At 33.8% G+C, this 17,942-nt stretch overlaps 1 non-coding gene across 1 annotated transcript; it reads right to left on the bottom strand.

Moving 5' to 3' along the window:
- Positions 1 to 17,236: 17,236 nt before the first annotated feature.
- LOC130959205 (small nucleolar RNA R71) lies at positions 17,237 to 17,340 on the bottom strand. The gene has a single exon (XR_009078300.1). It is a non-coding gene; the product is annotated as a small nucleolar RNA R71 (small nucleolar RNA).
- Between the last annotated feature and the right edge of the window lie 602 nt (positions 17,341 to 17,942).

The following is a 17,942-nucleotide window of genomic DNA, read 5'->3' as shown; positions in this document are numbered from 1 at the left end:
TTCTCTTGAATGCCGCCATCAGTTCTAGCTTATACCACGAAGATTCTGGTTAAGGAATCCAAGAGATATCTACTCAATCTAAGGTAGAACGGAGGTGGTTGTCAGGCACACGTTCATAGTTGAGAATATGATGAGTGTCACGGATCATCACATTCATCCGGGTTAAGAACAACACTACAAGAAAAATGCGCATTTGTAACAAAAAATATTGTTACAAAATATCGAAATTTTGAAACAAAAGTTTTTTGTAACAAAAAAAGGGTCCATTGCAGTAAGTCCCGTTACAAAAAGTTTTTGTAACGAAAAATGGAACTGTTACAATTCAATACCATATTTTGTAACAATTTTTTCTGATACAAAAATCCAGAAGCCGTTACAAAAGTGGTAACAAATTTTGATCTTGAAGGTATTTTTCGTGACAGTCAATTTTTTCCTATCAAAAAATTTTGTTACAAAATGTAACATGATTTTGTAACATTTTTTTTCTTTAGTTACGAAAGCAAATTAATTATTTTGTAACAACTTTTTTTTATTACAAATTACATGCATAATTTACTAAATTATTTTTTAAATTAACTAATATATTAACGATTTTAATAAGCAAGTTTACATGTATATATATGCAAAAACATACATAAGTCAAACAAGATCCTTTTAGCTAAAATTGTCTTGAAACAAAATAACATTAGCTAGTGAATACATTGATTAGTTCAACCAAAACATAAAAGTTCTAACATAAAAGTTCAACCAAACATAAAAGTTCTAACACAGATTAGTATCTTTATGTATCAAAACATTCTTGAGCCCTCAAGGTAGCATATGGTTACTATTTTAGCACTCCTGTAAATAAGAAAAACCGAAACAAAAAAGTTAGAAACAAGATATAACATCTATTATAATTTTTCCACTAAGTTTTATCCAAAATGTTTAGAAAAATTTTGACAGAACCTCCCCTAAATTTTGGATATTTCTACCGTCCATGGTTCCAACAAACACAACCAATTCACAACTTATTTCTCAACCAATACACAACCAAATTTATCAAACCAAATAATAAGACATTTGTGATTTCTCAACCATGACACAAGTAAAATGTGATAAATAGATCCATATACAAATTAAACTATACTAACAATATAGGAATCATCTAGGAAAATATATTAAAATCATAAGCAATTTTATGAGTACCTTTAGGGTCTATTAGCATTTGAAATTCATGCGCAACATCCAGCAATTTCTTCAGTACGTGTTTTGAAATTTCAGTTTACAGGCACATTCTTAAAAAACAATTAATTCTAATGCATATCTGGTTTAAAAATTAAGAATAGCTAATATAATACCAAAGCTGCATGGTGGTATGCCACTTACCTATGAACCATATTATAGCAGTAAGAAAGAAAATGGATGTTAAACAAAGTGCTGTTTTCCTCCGGTCATTAATATGATCCTGTGCAGAAAAACTGTTTTACTTAGAATAAAAACAAATGTTAAAACAGGAACAAATACAGGCAAAAGGCTGGAACAGCCAACAATGTAAAGCAGGTCAGTAAATCATGAGTATGGCTGCATCAAAATGTAAAACATAAGGCAGCACAGTTCTTGTTACTAGTTTTGTCAACTTCTTTTCCATATATGTTAATTCAAGAGGGATGTTGAAAGTTGCCTAAACAAACTAAGATGTGAAACCCTTTTACATCAAAGGGAGAGATGAGAAAGAGAGAACAGTTTGGCTAAGTGAGGTGTAACTAAAAGTAACTTCCAGGATGCCAACAATATCAGGAAAAATGAGGTGTAACTTGCAGGATGCCAACAAGTGGTGAGGTAGGCACATCACCAAAGATATGGATTGAAACTGTAGATATTGCTATGGACAGTGCCCTCAAAATTGGTTTTACACAATGAAGAGAAACATAATTTATAGGAGCTTACAAAAGGGGACACAAATTTAAGACTAGAGTTTTATGTTATATATCATTATCAGGTTCTTATGAACATGCAGTAGCATGCAAGAAGATGAAATACCAACCATCTGAATCTAGAACAGCCATAATATTACCTATGTGGCAAAAATCAGCAGTTCACCAATAGAGAAGAGTACTATGAAACCAGATAAGCTCCTGAAATAGAATGCAATCAAGCAGAAGATAGCACCTAAAAATGTTGCTCCAGAAAGAAGCTGTCATGAAGAAAGGGAACCAAAGAAGAAAAGAAACAAAATATGATAAAAGATCATGAAGAGTAGAACTTCCAAATGAAAGATGTAAAATTCATGATAAAGGTTCAACTCAAATTAAATGAGACCTGCAACATTGGAAACAAGACACTTTGCAAAGCATGGTTCTTCAAGTCCTGTCACCGAAGGTTTGAAGCTCCATGAACAACGGCAGAGTTTTGCCAATATCAACAATCTGCTGAAATTCATAAATTACTTTAACCAAAGGACTAACAGTTTTTCACTTTCCAAATACCCAAAACACATTATCACCTAACTTAACCAAAATCTTAGCAATATTGACCCCAAAACACATAGAGTATGTTTTATTTATAAAATTCCAGTTCTCTTATGATATGTTCACCCAAAAATTCTGCTCCATGTAGTTTCCAATTATCACAATTTATCCTTATACTTTTAGAGTTACTGTTTTTATCTCTAAATTCAGATTTCATAAAAAGGTCAATTTAATAATCAAGCTTCAATCTTTTAATAGTTTTCAAACGTAATTCTAATTAATCATGAACCAACATTAACAACTACTAAAACCAATTCCAACCAGTCACAAGTCAATTTCATGGCCGTTTCGACATGTCAGATTACCAAAATCAACAGCAAACGCTTATTCTCAATAATCAAAATACAGCCACAACTCAAACCATCATCACAATAATCCCAAACCAAACACAAATCCAACTCAGTTCATCAAATATCGATACGACAACTTTTCAAATTTCAATTTAACAAGTATTATCAAATGAATCACCATTCACAACCACATTTCTACCAATTCAGCAATATCACATAAGATCAGAATTTTCAACAAATTCATCAAAATCAGAAAACCAATATCAGTCACAACATTAACCAAAATTAACCTTGTCAAATTAATTACTCACAATAACAAAACCCAGCAACATTCACAGCCATAACCTAAACTCAATAAACTAATTAAAACACTAGAATATCATCTCAATACCAAACTTAATCCGAATTTCACAACTTCAAACCAAGCTTATTCCTATCAATTAATCATATTCATGAATTATTTGCAATTACTCACTAAACCTCATTGGCATTCATAAGTTAAAACTGTTAATTTTAAAATAAATCCCCTACCTCAAAGTCGAAACTCATTTCGTTACCTGGGCAGCAACCAAAGTGGTTCTGGGCAGCACCAATATTGGTTTCCGGTGGCAGAGGGCTCCGATAACTACGAAACCTGAAGCAGAGGCTGAACAGAGCAGCACAGAGTAGTTAAGAGCAGCAGCAGTTTCTTCTGTCAATAGCTACTTCCCCGGCAAGCTTCAATGGTGACAGTGGAAGCGTCCTCCTCCAACGGCGGCATGGTGAGACGCGGCAGCAGCAGAGTGTGACAACAGCGGGGCTGCAACTCAGTAATGGCGACGCGGTGGCAGCTCGCGAGGATGGCGATGGCAACCCGCGGCGCTGACGGCGACAAGGCTGGTCGCGGGCTTCTCTTCGTGCGTCTCTCTCTCTTCGCGATTCTGTCCCCTCGACGACAGCTTGTGGACGGATCGGCATTAATGCAAGCTTGTGGGTCCATGGACGGGACGGCGCTGTGAAGCAGCTCGACAGCGAGCTCCAGGGCGGTGACAGTGACAGCAGACAGCATCTCTTCTCTCTCGGACGCAGCCTCTCTCCTCTCCACCCTTCACGTTTGACGGCGACGGTGACGGCGGCGAGGCCCCAGCCAGCGCCGTCTCCCTTCTCTTCCCTCTCTTTCTCAAATCTCTTCCTCTATGTTTCCCCATTTCTTCAGTTTGTATGCGTTTGTTATGTTGAAGGAAGGTGAGGCTGTGCCTGTTAGGCTTGCAAGCGATATCTTAGAATGGAAGCAAGCATGATTGAATAAGAAACAGTAGTAATTGCATTAATCCATCAAGACACAGCAGAGCTCCTCACCCCCAACCATGGGGTTTAGAGACTCATACTGTGGAAGGTACACAAAGAAACGTGTAAAGTGTCATGAGGTACAGATACCATGTCAAAAGATCCTATTAATAGTAAACTAGTAACCTAAGGTTTACAGAAATGAGTAAATGACAGAAAAATCCACTTCCGGGCCCACTTGGTGTGTGCTTGGGCTGAGCATTGAAGCTTTCAAGTGTAGAGACCTTTTCTGGAGTTAAACGCCAGCTTTTATGCCAGTTTGGGCGTTTAACTCCAAGTTTTATGCCAGTTCCAGCGTTAAACGCTGGAATTTCTGAGGCTGTTTTGCCACGCCGGTTTGGGCCATCAAATATTGGGCAAAGTATGAACTATCATATATTGCTGGAAAGCCCAGGATGTCTACTTTCCAACGCCGTTAAGAGCGCGCCAATTGGGCTTCTGTAGCTCCAGAAAATCCACTTCGAGTGCAGGGAGGTCAGAATCCAACAGCATCTGCAGTCCTTTTCAGTCTCTGAATCAGATTTCTGCTCAAGTCCCTCAATTTCAGCCAGAAAATACCTGAAATCACAGAAAAATATACAAACTCATAGTAAAGTCCAGAAAAGTGAATTTTAACTAAAAACAAATAAAAATATACTAAGAACTCAACTAAAACTACTAAAAACATACTAAAAACAATGCCAAAAAGGGTACAAATTATCCGCTCATCACCCTCCTCTCATTACTTCCCCCACCCCCTAAATGTCAGTTATTGGATCCACATATAGCATAATCATGATTTAAAACCATTTTAATATACTCATAAAAAAATTACTTTAATATGTAGCTTTCCACTTTAATAAGCATTATAACACATTCTAATATAATGTATAAACTATTTTTATATTTAATGTTCAATTTCACTGAGATAATTCCTATATTTATGAATTAATATAAAAATGTGATTTTACCGTGGGACCCGATTGAAAAATATAACTCATGTTTTGGTTAGCTACATTAAGACATTAACAACTCACATTAATTGGAAAGTGTATTTCACTGTTTTCATTGGGGCAGTTAATACGTCAACTAATTAAAGCACCAAGCACTACATTGTGCTTTTGATTTGTTTTAGATCCAGAAGAAAGAACTTACATTACAAAAACTATAGTGGCATGACATATCTTCTCTGCCACTTAGAGGGTTTTCTTTACATATCAGTGGATGAATAATCTCCTGCACAATATACTTTCTCATAATAAAACTTCAGAAAAATTGTTCAGCTTCATTTTGTTTCAATAAACCAAATGATGTCAGTTTCATCTAAATTTCTACGAGGGAGGGTGGTTCAAGATGAAGGTGCTGAATAAAAGATCCAAACTTTATTGGTGATAAAGACTTGTGTCCCGAGGTGATTGGCTGTGGATGTTCTATTCCTTGGATGGAGAGACCGCAAATTCTTTATGGCAGGTGTAGCTCTTTTGAACCGCCACTTATAAAAAAATGGAAAAGGGTAAAATACTCCAAAAGATAGATGTATTTGCCTTGTAGCATTTGAAAAAAAAAGAAATGTTTGATTTTTTTAGTAAAATGCATATGAACTCTGTTCTGACTTTTGCGATTTTTTTCACCAAGGGGATTACTTTTCCCTTCACAAATTTTCAGAAGGTACCCCTTTAGTGATCTGGTCACTGGAATCAATTTGGTAAGCAATCCTATCAATGATTAGCCATTCATTTCAAGTGTATGCTTTTTGATATTGTAAGACTGGAGCTACTATTATTTATGACTAATTACATACTATTGATTATTGCTAATTTCTTGAAGATGTAATTCAGATTGTAGTCTGGAATAGAATGAAGACTTGATAGGTATTACTTTTCTAATATTCTAATCGATGTTCATGTTAACTATTTATGTGTCACTTATTTTAATGGATATTTCATTCATGATCATGGTAGAAGGGTAGGGGACGGGGTGGATATCATTCTGTTTATACAATTTGACAATAATCGTCTTTGTTTTCAATATATGCTTATTAAAACATATAGTTGCTGATAACTTTATAGTATGGATGAAGGCATCTAAAATCTATAAATGCATGTAATGCGAGAATTCCACATAAGTTATCTAAATCTGATTGTACGCAATGTAATTGATTAGCAAACAGAAAGTTTAACCATAATTCTTCGGATCCTTTTTTTTCCTACATTATGTTGATACAACCAAAAACTTTTCTAATCCCAATTATGCACTAACAGATAAGGTGTTGTTAGTTTATAATGTGTAGTTTTATTGTTTGAAAATTTGTTGCAATTTCTCTACTTATAGTTACAGATTATTAACTAATAATACGGATGAAGATTCATAAATTGAAGAGTTACATAATGGTATTGGGTATAGTTGTAAGTAATTTTTTTACCTCAATTATTCTATAGCTATACTGCTTAGTTATAACTGAGTTAGTGTGTAGTTCTTATATAATTAAAATTTCAATTACTCCGAATAAAATTGTCCTGGGATAATAACAGAAAATAATGAAATGTAAGCCAAGTAGCAGTACCTAAATCATGATGATTTTTTGGCTAACTCAGTGAAATTCTACTTGTTAATATTGATTAAGTATTTTTTCAGAAAACATTCCAAAAAAGTTTCTTAAAAACAACATTATCTGTCTCTGTGCAATTATCATTGTCATGACATATAAGTATCTTAAGCCCTCTCCTGTGTGTCACCCTAGATACTGCAACATATAGCTGACCGTGCATGAAAACAGGCTTTTTGAGAATTAACCCAACCTTTGATAGTGATTGGCATTGGCTTTTGTTTATAGACATTGCGTATGATACCATTATAGAAAATTGTCTCCATTGGAACTTGAATAGTATTTAATGGTCGGATGGGGTTAGAATCATCAGAGGAATAAATACCTTGTGACCATTGTTCTTTTTGGCACTGCTATGTGCTTCAATTATGTGTTTCCCTAGCTTAATGACCACCAAACGGGTGCCATTGCACAATCCAACTGAGCGGTCTATGTTCTTTAATAACATGATAGGAGTTCCGACCTTTAATGTCCAACTCATGATTAGGCACTCCTGAGCATCAAATCATATTTAGAAATTTTAGAATGTGAATGGATGCCAATAAGTCATTATTAGATTCTCGGCATGTTTTGTCTGAGCTATAGTATGTTTGGGCTTCAGTGGGATTTAAGCCCATCATGAGTTACTTTATTTCATCAATTATTTGTAATGTTGGAGCAAGTATTGCTCGATCTTCAATGTCTTCATCAATGTTATTGCTAGCAAAACGTTTTGGATAAGTCACCTTACAAATGGCTTGAATAGGATCGTCCTAGTTTTTCACCAGTATGTCTTGCGGAATTGCAATCTTCTGACACAGGTTCGATGGTGTTCCATGACTACCATCACCAATCCCAAGTATCCAATCGGCAAACTTTTTTAACTCTGACAACCTTGTGTTGGAATCACCTAATTTCAATCTCATGTTTTTTGTCAATGTCAAAGCTTACAATCATTCCAAATGTACGATGAGTTTATAGTGGCCTTAACAACCTTCAATCGAGTCCCTTTGGGGATCACCAGAAGTATCTGTCAAAAATCACCACAAAAAACAACTGTCTTCCCCCAAATGGTTGATCAAGGCTGGTTGGATTCTTGAATATTCAAATGTCACGCATTGTCCTATCAAGAGCTTCAATACAGAATCTATTTACCATAAGCGCCTCATATAAGCTTTGTCTTTATTAACAAATTAGCCAATGCACTTTCTTGTCTGGTATTGCATGTTGAGAATTCATCTAGATTGAGGAGATTACAAAACGTGAGTGTGCTATCCTGCCACCGAGCAATAAAAGGGATGCAATCCCACTTGATGCAATAATAAGTACGACTTGTGATCTAGATCTCAATGCAGCTATTAAAGTCTTCCAAATAAAAGGTTTTTCCAGTCCCACCATAACCATACAGAAAGAATACTCCATCCTTTTCATTTTCAACAGCCTCCATGATTGTCTTGTGTACAATGGTTTGCTCATCGGTAAGTTGTTGCATATAAGTGGCATTATCTGGAGCTAGCTGTCTTTTGTCATAGCAAAGCTCATCGCAAATTAACCTGTTCATTCCATCGCCATAATATTGGCTTTGCAGTGGATTCATATCTGGGATTGATATTGGGGAGAAGTCTATAAGACTCTTTTTGTATGAGTTAAGTATTCTCTCAATCTCCATTAACGTCAAGTCCTTCAGATCATCATCCATAAGGATTAACCCTATGAAGATCATTTACAAATTAAGTCAGTTAATTAATCACACTACAATTAGGAACAACTACAACTAAAATGTATCCTATTGTCTTAAATTATCACGATTTATTATATATACTACTATCTAACCACATAAAAAATTATACTGTTTGTCCATGTATACTATTTGGTTCTAACCAATTAATTTTTGTTAATATGCTAAAATAAGCCCAATTTCACCTATTATTAGCCTGACTAATAAAAAACTTCTCATCTCTTACATATAAGATTATAAACTATATCATTCCATAATATGGCCACATTTCTCTATAATTCTTAAAACAACTATAGCATGATTAATATAGCATTTTTAATTTCTCAAATATATTAAGATATAAGGTATATTGACATGTCAAACAATTGTAAATATACAAAAGAATAAAGTAAGTTATAGTTAATCTGGATTGTCAAGTAGTCTCCTCTACCTATGAAGTATGTCATAACTTAATAGATGTCATGTCTTTTGCCAAACATTTTCTGGTAAATCCATTGAATTTGAAAACAAAAGCGTTGCAAATAGCTTCCTCAAGTATGTTCCTAATCCCCAATAGCCTGCTTCTTCTATTGCATCGATATATTCCATATCATCATCTAAAAGACCATGTACATAATAGGCATCTTTGAAATTGGAATACAAAACCCCATCTACAGTACGGATCTCTTCATAAGAAGTTGAACCCTCTAACAAAATTGAGCAATATTCTCAGGTAATAACTTTCACCTGATCCTAGAGGTGCATAGAAGATCCGTCCTATAACAGAATATAATTTCTAAGGCAACCACACTCTCTCTTTTGCCTTTCATATAAACTTAGTAGGGAGCTTTGCATATGTCAATGACCTTGCTTCTACATAGTCCTTATTTGCTTGAAACCATCCTAGGAACATAGACTCCTTCATAGTTGCTTGTCTTACCACATCATCTAGATTTTCATGGTCCTTGAAAATGACATTTTGTTCATCGGGGAAATAGAAGCCTAATCTCACGATTGATGGATCTCTATAATGAATGATAAATCCAAAAATCCTCCACGCTGCTTCACACGGTGACATATATCTACAATCATAATACATACTCGCCTCATCATATTCATCTAGCTCAGCGTCCTCTGTTGCACTTTTATAGAAAGATGCAGTTACATGATCATGTTCTTTGTTCACATATTTGAACAAATACTTAAAAGATCTTGAGTGATTGCACCACTCCACATTTATATGAGCTCCATATCTCATAAGCAGTAGTCTATTGTGCGGAACCACATAACGGTTATCAAGGTCAATCCCAAACTTGCTGATAGTTCTTCCATCTTCTCTGCGCCTATATACTGGATACCCATCATCATCAACATTTGTGGAATTGACGAATCTCTTAGCAAAGTGACGTATACATTTTCCATTCTTCATACATGGTGAATCTTTCCTTGCCAACTCACATGGACCATGCATCATATGCTTCTCAACTACTTCAAAGTATTCAGGATTTAGCTCTTTATCCGGGATCTTAGCAAATATTATCTTGTCAATGTCGTTAGCTGTGGGAAGCTTGGCAGCCTTGTGTAAGAATAATAGTATATGTGCATGTGGTAGTTCACACTTTTAGAACTCAATTGTGTATGCAACTGTGTCAAAAATAGTACATATGTCTGTTATGTTTATTAAAAGCCATTGCATGGGCTCTCAATTCTACCACATGTTATTTAAAAATCACAATTTATCGAATATATTCAATTTTCTTAAATGCAAAATACCTTTACAAACTCTACCAAAAATCTTGTTCATCCTAATATCTTTAATCAGCAAATCCAATTTCGTCTTGAATGTCTTGCATACTATGTTAGGCCTATCTTCTACATTTAATTTCCTATTCTTAAGAAAGTTTTCAATCTTGGGCCACTTGAGATTGCATATGAATGTAGTGAAGAGGTCCGGATACCCCACAACTTTACATATTGCCATTGCATCTTGATAGTTCAGAATTATATATCTAGGACCTCCTGTAAACGATGATGGCAATATAATACGTTTGCAATGCGATGCTGATGTAGTTTTCCCACTCAGAACTGCATCCTTTATACCCCTATACATCTCACATCTGAGCCTCTCCTAATCAAGGCATATATAATTTAGTCGAGATGATTCAATTTTCGAAAATTCATCAACCAAAAATTGTTGAAATAGCCGCCTGGAATATAACAGAGGAGAGTCGTCAGCTAACCTTTCTTGTATCCTAAAAGCGAAGAATTCTCTCATTAAAACCTCTTGTCGGCCTTTACCCTCAATCTAATTACACTTGTTGAGAGGTATGTCTTCCTTGTACCCGTCCTCTCTAAAAGAAAATAACAATGGGTATTATAATCCCAAATATGCTGGATTGAGTTGATTAATCCTTTGTAATCTTTCACTTCGTGTCTCCACCACAATGTTCCTATTAGTTTTATCAATATCAAAGTCACCCACAATCAGTGCAGCAACCTCATCTGTGGTGGGTAGGTTGTATCTCCTACCATCTTTACCCCTTTTGTCTGGAAGCCTTAGCTTGATTTGAGTATGCATATCTTTAGAGACTGACTCTCTAACCATGCGAAATGCCTTCACCAAAACATTGCTCTCATCAAGCATCTGCTTTAATTCTCTTACAATGTCCTCGTGAATCTCTTTGTGCTCATTGCCCCTACATACCAAAAACAAAGTTAAAATTCGTTTATTTTATTCTATACACTTTACTTCAATAATTCCTGACATATGTATAAAATTCTCGTATCTACACTACAAAAGCATAACTCTAAAATTTACGGGATAGCAGCCATGCGGGTTTGGATCTCATTATGAGTATCGAATACATATAAATGGTCAAATTTTGCAATATTTTTCTCTGGTGGAGTGAGACTACCCATTAGATGATAGTTCTCTCCACATAGTATAAATGTTGATGGACCTCTCGCTTGATTTATTCCACGGTCTATTTTCGCACCTATTGATGTGAACTGAAACATGCTATTGTAAACTCTGATATTATCCCGGAAATGTTTGCTCTTAGGACTATCATTGAACAACAAATTATACAACAATATTGGGATTCTTGTAGTTGTGAAAGTTGAACATATCCTCCTTTACAACATAATGTAAATTTTGGTTCTGCTATCTTGTAACTCTTATTTGACCTTTCATCATACCAATAAAGAGCATGGCAATATTCACATTCATAAATTGCATATCCAATGTGCACGTACTCTGCATAATCAAGGTCATTAGCATATGTGATTCATATTGTTATTAATTTTGAAATCTGACATTAAGCAATAACAGTTTAGTAAGACATTAAAGTTACCCCATACACTTATTCATCGAATTACTAAAATTGGCATCTCTGTTTGATCTATATCCCATTTTATTGCCTGTATAGAGTAGTTAATTGTTCAGACTCTATAGTATAAAACAACTAAACTTGTCATTATTTAAGTAACTTAATGAATTACGTGTTTGGAAAAATCTAACAATTGGTGTTAAATAATTATTTAGTTTAATTAGCTGATTTGGTAGACTTGTAAAAATTCAATGCCAACAAAACCTCTCCATAATATATATACTACATACCACTATTTTTTCTTGTAAAAGTCTTTATCGGATTCCATAGGTCTTTGTAATCGCGACTCTACTGAACCTGAATTTCAAAGAACCAAATGTGAGTTTATAAGGACTACATACATTTCAATTGAACTAATAAATTGATCTCTTACTTTTTGCAATATTGTGTAACAAAACTTTATTAATATATACATCCAAGTACAAAAATACCATAAATTTAAACATTATACCACGATTAGCCTTTATAGTCTGTCTTATTCCATCTTTGTTGCCTACTTATTTTTTATCAACAACTGTGAAATCTATTATTATAATATATAAAATGATATTACATAACACATGAGATTTTAAGTTTCATATAAAATTGCCATGTTATCTTTACAACAAAAAAAAGAAATAAGCATGTATCTTAGACCTACATTTATATTACCATAGAGAATACCATCTCTATAATCAATTTAACATTAATATCATATTTTTACATATTAAGTTATCTAATTTTATTAAAAAATTTAATATAAAAAATATTAATTGACATCAATATTCTAAATTCTAATATTGCATATTCTATTTGAAGAATAAATTTTTATTAAATTTTATTTTATGAAAATTTAATTATTTATGTATCTATTAGTTTATTAATAATTAATAAAAAATAAAAATTAAGTTATGATAAAATAAATTTTTAAAATATTTTATCTTAAAATAATAATAAATTTATTTACTTATTTATTTTTTAATTAGTTAACATTTTTTTCAAATATTACCACTTGAATATCATATGGACAAAAACATACAACTTAATAAAACCTTAATATTGCATACTCCATTTGAATAAAATTTTTTTAAGAAATTTTAGAGAATATTCTAATTTATTTATTTATCAATCTATCTATTTTTTAATAATGTATAAAAATGAAAATTACATACTGATATAGTCAAGTCTTGACGTATTACACAGTTTTGACTATTACTACATAAATATTTTAGTAAACTTGTCATTTTAGTTTTTCTATTCTTACATCATATTTTATTTTTCTTATGCAGTGTTTAATATTATATTTTCATCTCTTTTTAATCTTTATTTCTATATACGTTATCATATATCTTTCATGTTAATTAATGTTCTTTCTCTTTAATCGATATAAATTGGTTAATAAATTATAATTCATTGTCTCTATTTATTCTCACTTCTATTTATGTTTACTATATAAATAAACATTCAATTCTATTGGCTAATAAATTATAATTCATTTTCAATATTTAATCTCCTCCCATATAATCTTATGCCCCTTACTCTTTTTCTTCTATCTTAGGTAATGTTTTGCATAATTATTTAAACATTTTGGTTGATGACTGATGAGTGGATAATTTATACGCTTTTTGGCATTATTTTTAGGTAGTTTTTAGTAAGTTCAAGCTACTTTTAGGGATGTTTTCATTAGTTTTTATGTTAAATTCACATTTCTGGACTTTACTATGAGTTTGTGTGTTTTTCTATGATTTCAGGTAATTTCTGGCTGAAATTGAGGGACTTGAGCAAAACTCTGAAAAAGGCTGACAAAAGGACTGCTGATGCTGTTGGAATCTGACCTCCCTGCACTCAAAGTGGATTTTCTGGAGCTACAGAACTCCAATTGGCGCGCTCTCAACGGCGTTGGAAAGTACACATCCAGGGCTTTCCATCAATATATAATAGTCCATACTTTATTCGGAAATTGACGACGTAACTTGGCGTTGAACGCTAAGTACATGCTGCTGTCTGGAGTTAAACGCCAGAAAAACGTCATGATCCGGAGTTGAACGCCCAAAACACGTCATAACTTGGAGTTCAACTCCAAGAGAAGCCTCAGCTCGTGGATAGATCAAGCTCAGCCCAAACATACACCAAGTGGGCCCCGGAAGTGGATTTATGCATCAATTACTTACTCATGTAAACCCTAGTAGCTAGTCTAGTATAAATAGGATAAGTTACTATTGTATTAGACATCTTTGGTCTCAGTTTTGTTTTATTCTTCATCTTAGGAGACTATTGATCACGTTTTGGGGGCTGGCCATTCGGCCATGCCTGAACCTTTTACTTATGTATTTTCAATAGTGGAGTTTCTGCACACCATAGATTAAGGGTGTGGAGCTCTGCTGTACCTCAAGTTTCAATACAATTACTATTACTTTCTATTCAGTTCTCTTTATTCTTATTCCAAGATATACGTTGCACTTAACTTGGATGAATGTGATGATCCGTGACACTCATCATCATTCTCACCTATGAAAGCGCGTGATTGACAACCACTTCCGTTCTACCTTAGGCCGGGCGCATATCTCTTAGATTCCCCAACAGAATCTTCGTGGTATAAGCTAGATAGATGGCGGCATTCATGGGGATCCGGAAAGTCTAACCTTGTCTGTGGTATTCCGAGTAGGATCCTGGGAATCCGGAAAGTCTAACCTTGTCTGTGGTATTCCGAGTAGGATTCCGGTATTGAATGACTGTGACGAGCTTCAAACTCCTGAAGGCTGGGCGTTAGTGACAGACGCAAAAGAATCAATGGATTCTACTCCAACCTGATTGAGAACCGACAGATGATTAGCCGTGCTGTGACAGAGCATTTGGACCATTTTCACTGAGAGGATGGGATGTAGCTATCAACCAAGGGTGATGCCTCTAGACGATTAGCCGTGCAGTGACAACGCATAGGACCATTTTCCCGAGAGGATTGAAAGTAGCCATTGATGATAGTGATGCCCTACATACAGCTTGCCATGGAAAGGAGTAAGAAGGATTGGAAGAGAGAGTAGTGAAGTAGAGTTTCAAGAGGAGCACAGCATCTCCATATGCTTATCTGAAATTCCCACTCTTGATTTACATAAGTATTTCTATCCCTTTTATTTTCTTTTTATATTTGATTTTCTAAATTCCATAATTTTATCCTCCTGACTGAGATTTACAAGATGACCATAGCTTGCTTCATACCAACAATCTCTGTGGGATCGACCCTTACTCACGTAAGGTTTATTACTTGGACGACCCAGTACACTTGCTGGTTAGTTGAACGGAGTTGTGTCCACACATAAGTGCCATAATAATGATTCCATACAACAACAAAGAATACTACATTGATGTGATCACAATTTTGGCGCCGTTGCCGGGGATTGTTCGAGTATGGACAACTGACGGTTCATCTTGTTGCTCAGATTAGGTAATTTTCTTTTCAAAATCTTTTTCAAAAATTTTTCTTTTTATTTTTCGTTTTTCCAAATTATATTTTCGAAAAAATTAATAAAAATACAAAAAATAATAAAATCATAAAAAATCAAAAATATCTTGTGTTCTTGTTTGAGTCTTGAGTCATATTTTAAGTTTGGTGTCAATTGCATGCTTTAAAAATTTTTTTTTGCATTTTTCTCGAAAATTCCATGCATTCATAGTGTTCTTCATGATCTTCAAGTTGTTCTTAGTAAGTCTTCTTGTTTGATCTTGATGTTTTCTTGTTTTGTGTTGTTTGTTATTTTTCATGTGCATCTTTGCATTCATATTTTCCATGCATTAAAGAGTTCTAAGTTTGGTGTCTTGCATGTTTTCTTTCCATTAAAAAATTTTTCAAAATTATGTTCTTGATGTTCATCATGATCTTCAAAGTGTTCTTGGTGTTCATCTTGACATTCATAGCATTCTTGCATGCATTCATTGTTTTGATCTAAAAATTTCATGCATTGAGTATTTTTGTTGTTTTTCTCTCTCATAATTAAAAATTCAAAAATCAAAAAAATATCTTTTCCTTATTTCCCTCCAAATTTTCGAAATTTTGGGTTGACTTGGTCAAAAATTTTTAAAATTAGTTATTTCTTACAAGTCAAGTCAAAATTTCAATTTTAAAAATCTTATCTTTTCAAAATCTTTTTCAAAATCATATCTTTTTCAATTTTTTTTATTATTTTCGAAAATTTCAAAAATATTTTTCAAATTTTTTTTCAAAATCTTTTCCTTATCTTTACATCTAATTTTCGAAAATTAGCTAACAATTAATGTGATTGGTTCAAAAATTTGAAGTTTGTTACTTTCTTGTTAAGAAAGGTTCAATCTTTAAGATTCTAGAATCTTATCTTGTAGTTTCTTGTTAGTCAAGTCATTTTAAAAATTAAATCTTTTTCAAAATATCTTTTTATTAAAATTGTTATCTTATCTTTTTATCTTATCTTTTTCAAAAATTTTATCTTTTTCAAAATTTGATTTCAAAATATCTTATCTAACTTCTTATCTTCTTATCTTTTTCAAATTTGATTTCAAATCTTTTTCAATCAACTAACTAACTTTTTGTTTGTTTCTTATCTTTTTCAAAACCACCTAACTACTTTTCCCTCTCTAATTTTCGAAAATATCTCACCCCTTTTTCAAAAACTCTTTTTAATTAACTAATTGTTTCATGTTTTAAATTTTAATTACATTTTATTTCTAATTTTCGAAAATTACTAACCTCTTTTTTAAAATTATTTTCGAAATTTCCCTTCTCTTTTCTTCTTCTATTTAATTATTTAATTACTAACACTTCTCTTCACCTCTCTTCATCCAAAAATCCGAATCTCCTTCTTCATTCTTCTACCCCTTTCTTCTTCTACTAACATAAAGGAATCTCTATACTGTGACATAGAGGATTCCTCTTCTTTTCTTATTTTCTCCTCTTTCATATGAGCAGGAACAAGGATAAAGGCATTCTTGTTGAAATTGATCCAAAACCTGAAAGGACTTTGAAGAGAAAATTAAGAGAAGCTAAATTACAACAATCCAGAAACAACCTTTTAGAAATTTTCGAACAAGAGAAGGAGATGGCAGCCGAAAATAATAATAATGCAAGGAGAATGCTTGGTGACTTCACAAAGCCAACGTCCAAGTTTGATGGAAGAAGCATCTCCATTCCTGCCATTGGAGCCAACAACTTTGAGCTGAAACCTTGGCTAGTTGCTTTAATGCAACAAAACTACAAGTTTTATGGACTTCCATCTGAAGATCCATATCAGTTCTTAACTGAGTTCTTGCAGATCTGTGAGACTGTAAAGACAAATGGAGTTGATCCTGAAGTCTACAAACTCATGCTTTTCCCTTTTGCTGTAAGAGACAGAGCTAGAATATGGTTGGATTCACAACCCAAGGATAGCCTGGACTCCTGGGATAAGCTGGTCACTGCCTTCTTGGATAAATTCTTTCCTCCTCAAAAGCTGAGCAAGTTGAGAGTGGATGTTCAAACCTTTAAACAAAAAGATGGTGAATCCCTCTATGAAGCTTGGGAAAGATAAAAGCAGCTGACCAAAAGATGTCCATCTGACATGTTTTTAGAATGGACCATATTAGATATATTCTATTATGGCCTCTCTGAATTTTCGAAAATGTCATTGGACCATTCTGCAGGTGGATCTATTCACCTGAAGAAAACGCCTGAAGAGGCTCAAGAACTCATTGACATGGTTGTAAACAACCAATTCATGTACACTTCTGAGAGGAATTCTGTGAATAATGGGATACCTCAGAAGAAAGGAGTTCTTGAAATTGATGCTCTGAATGCCATATTGGCTCAGAACAAAGTGTTGACTCAACAGGTCAACATGATCTCTCAAAATCTGAATGGATGGCAACATGTATCCAACAGTACTAGAGAGGCAGCTTCTGAAGAAGCTTATGATCCTGAGAACCCTGCCATGGCAGAGGTTAATTACATGGGTGAACCCTATGGAAACACCTATAACTCATCATGGAGAAATCATCCAAATTTCTCATGGAAGGATCAACAAAAGCCTCAACAAGGCTTTAACAATAGTGGACGCAATAGGCTGAGTAATAGTAAGCCATATCCATCATCTTCTCAGCAATAGACAGAGAATTCTGAACAAAACACTTCTAATTTAGCCAATATAGTCTCTGATCTGTCAAAGG

The sequence above is a fragment of the Arachis stenosperma genome, chromosome 10, assembly GCF_014773155.1.
Source record: "Arachis stenosperma cultivar V10309 chromosome 10, arast.V10309.gnm1.PFL2, whole genome shotgun sequence".
Classification (NCBI taxonomy): domain Eukaryota; kingdom Viridiplantae; phylum Streptophyta; class Magnoliopsida; order Fabales; family Fabaceae; genus Arachis; species Arachis stenosperma.
Note: the sequence above shows the minus strand (reverse complement) of the source record. Positions and strands in the feature narration are given on the sequence as shown.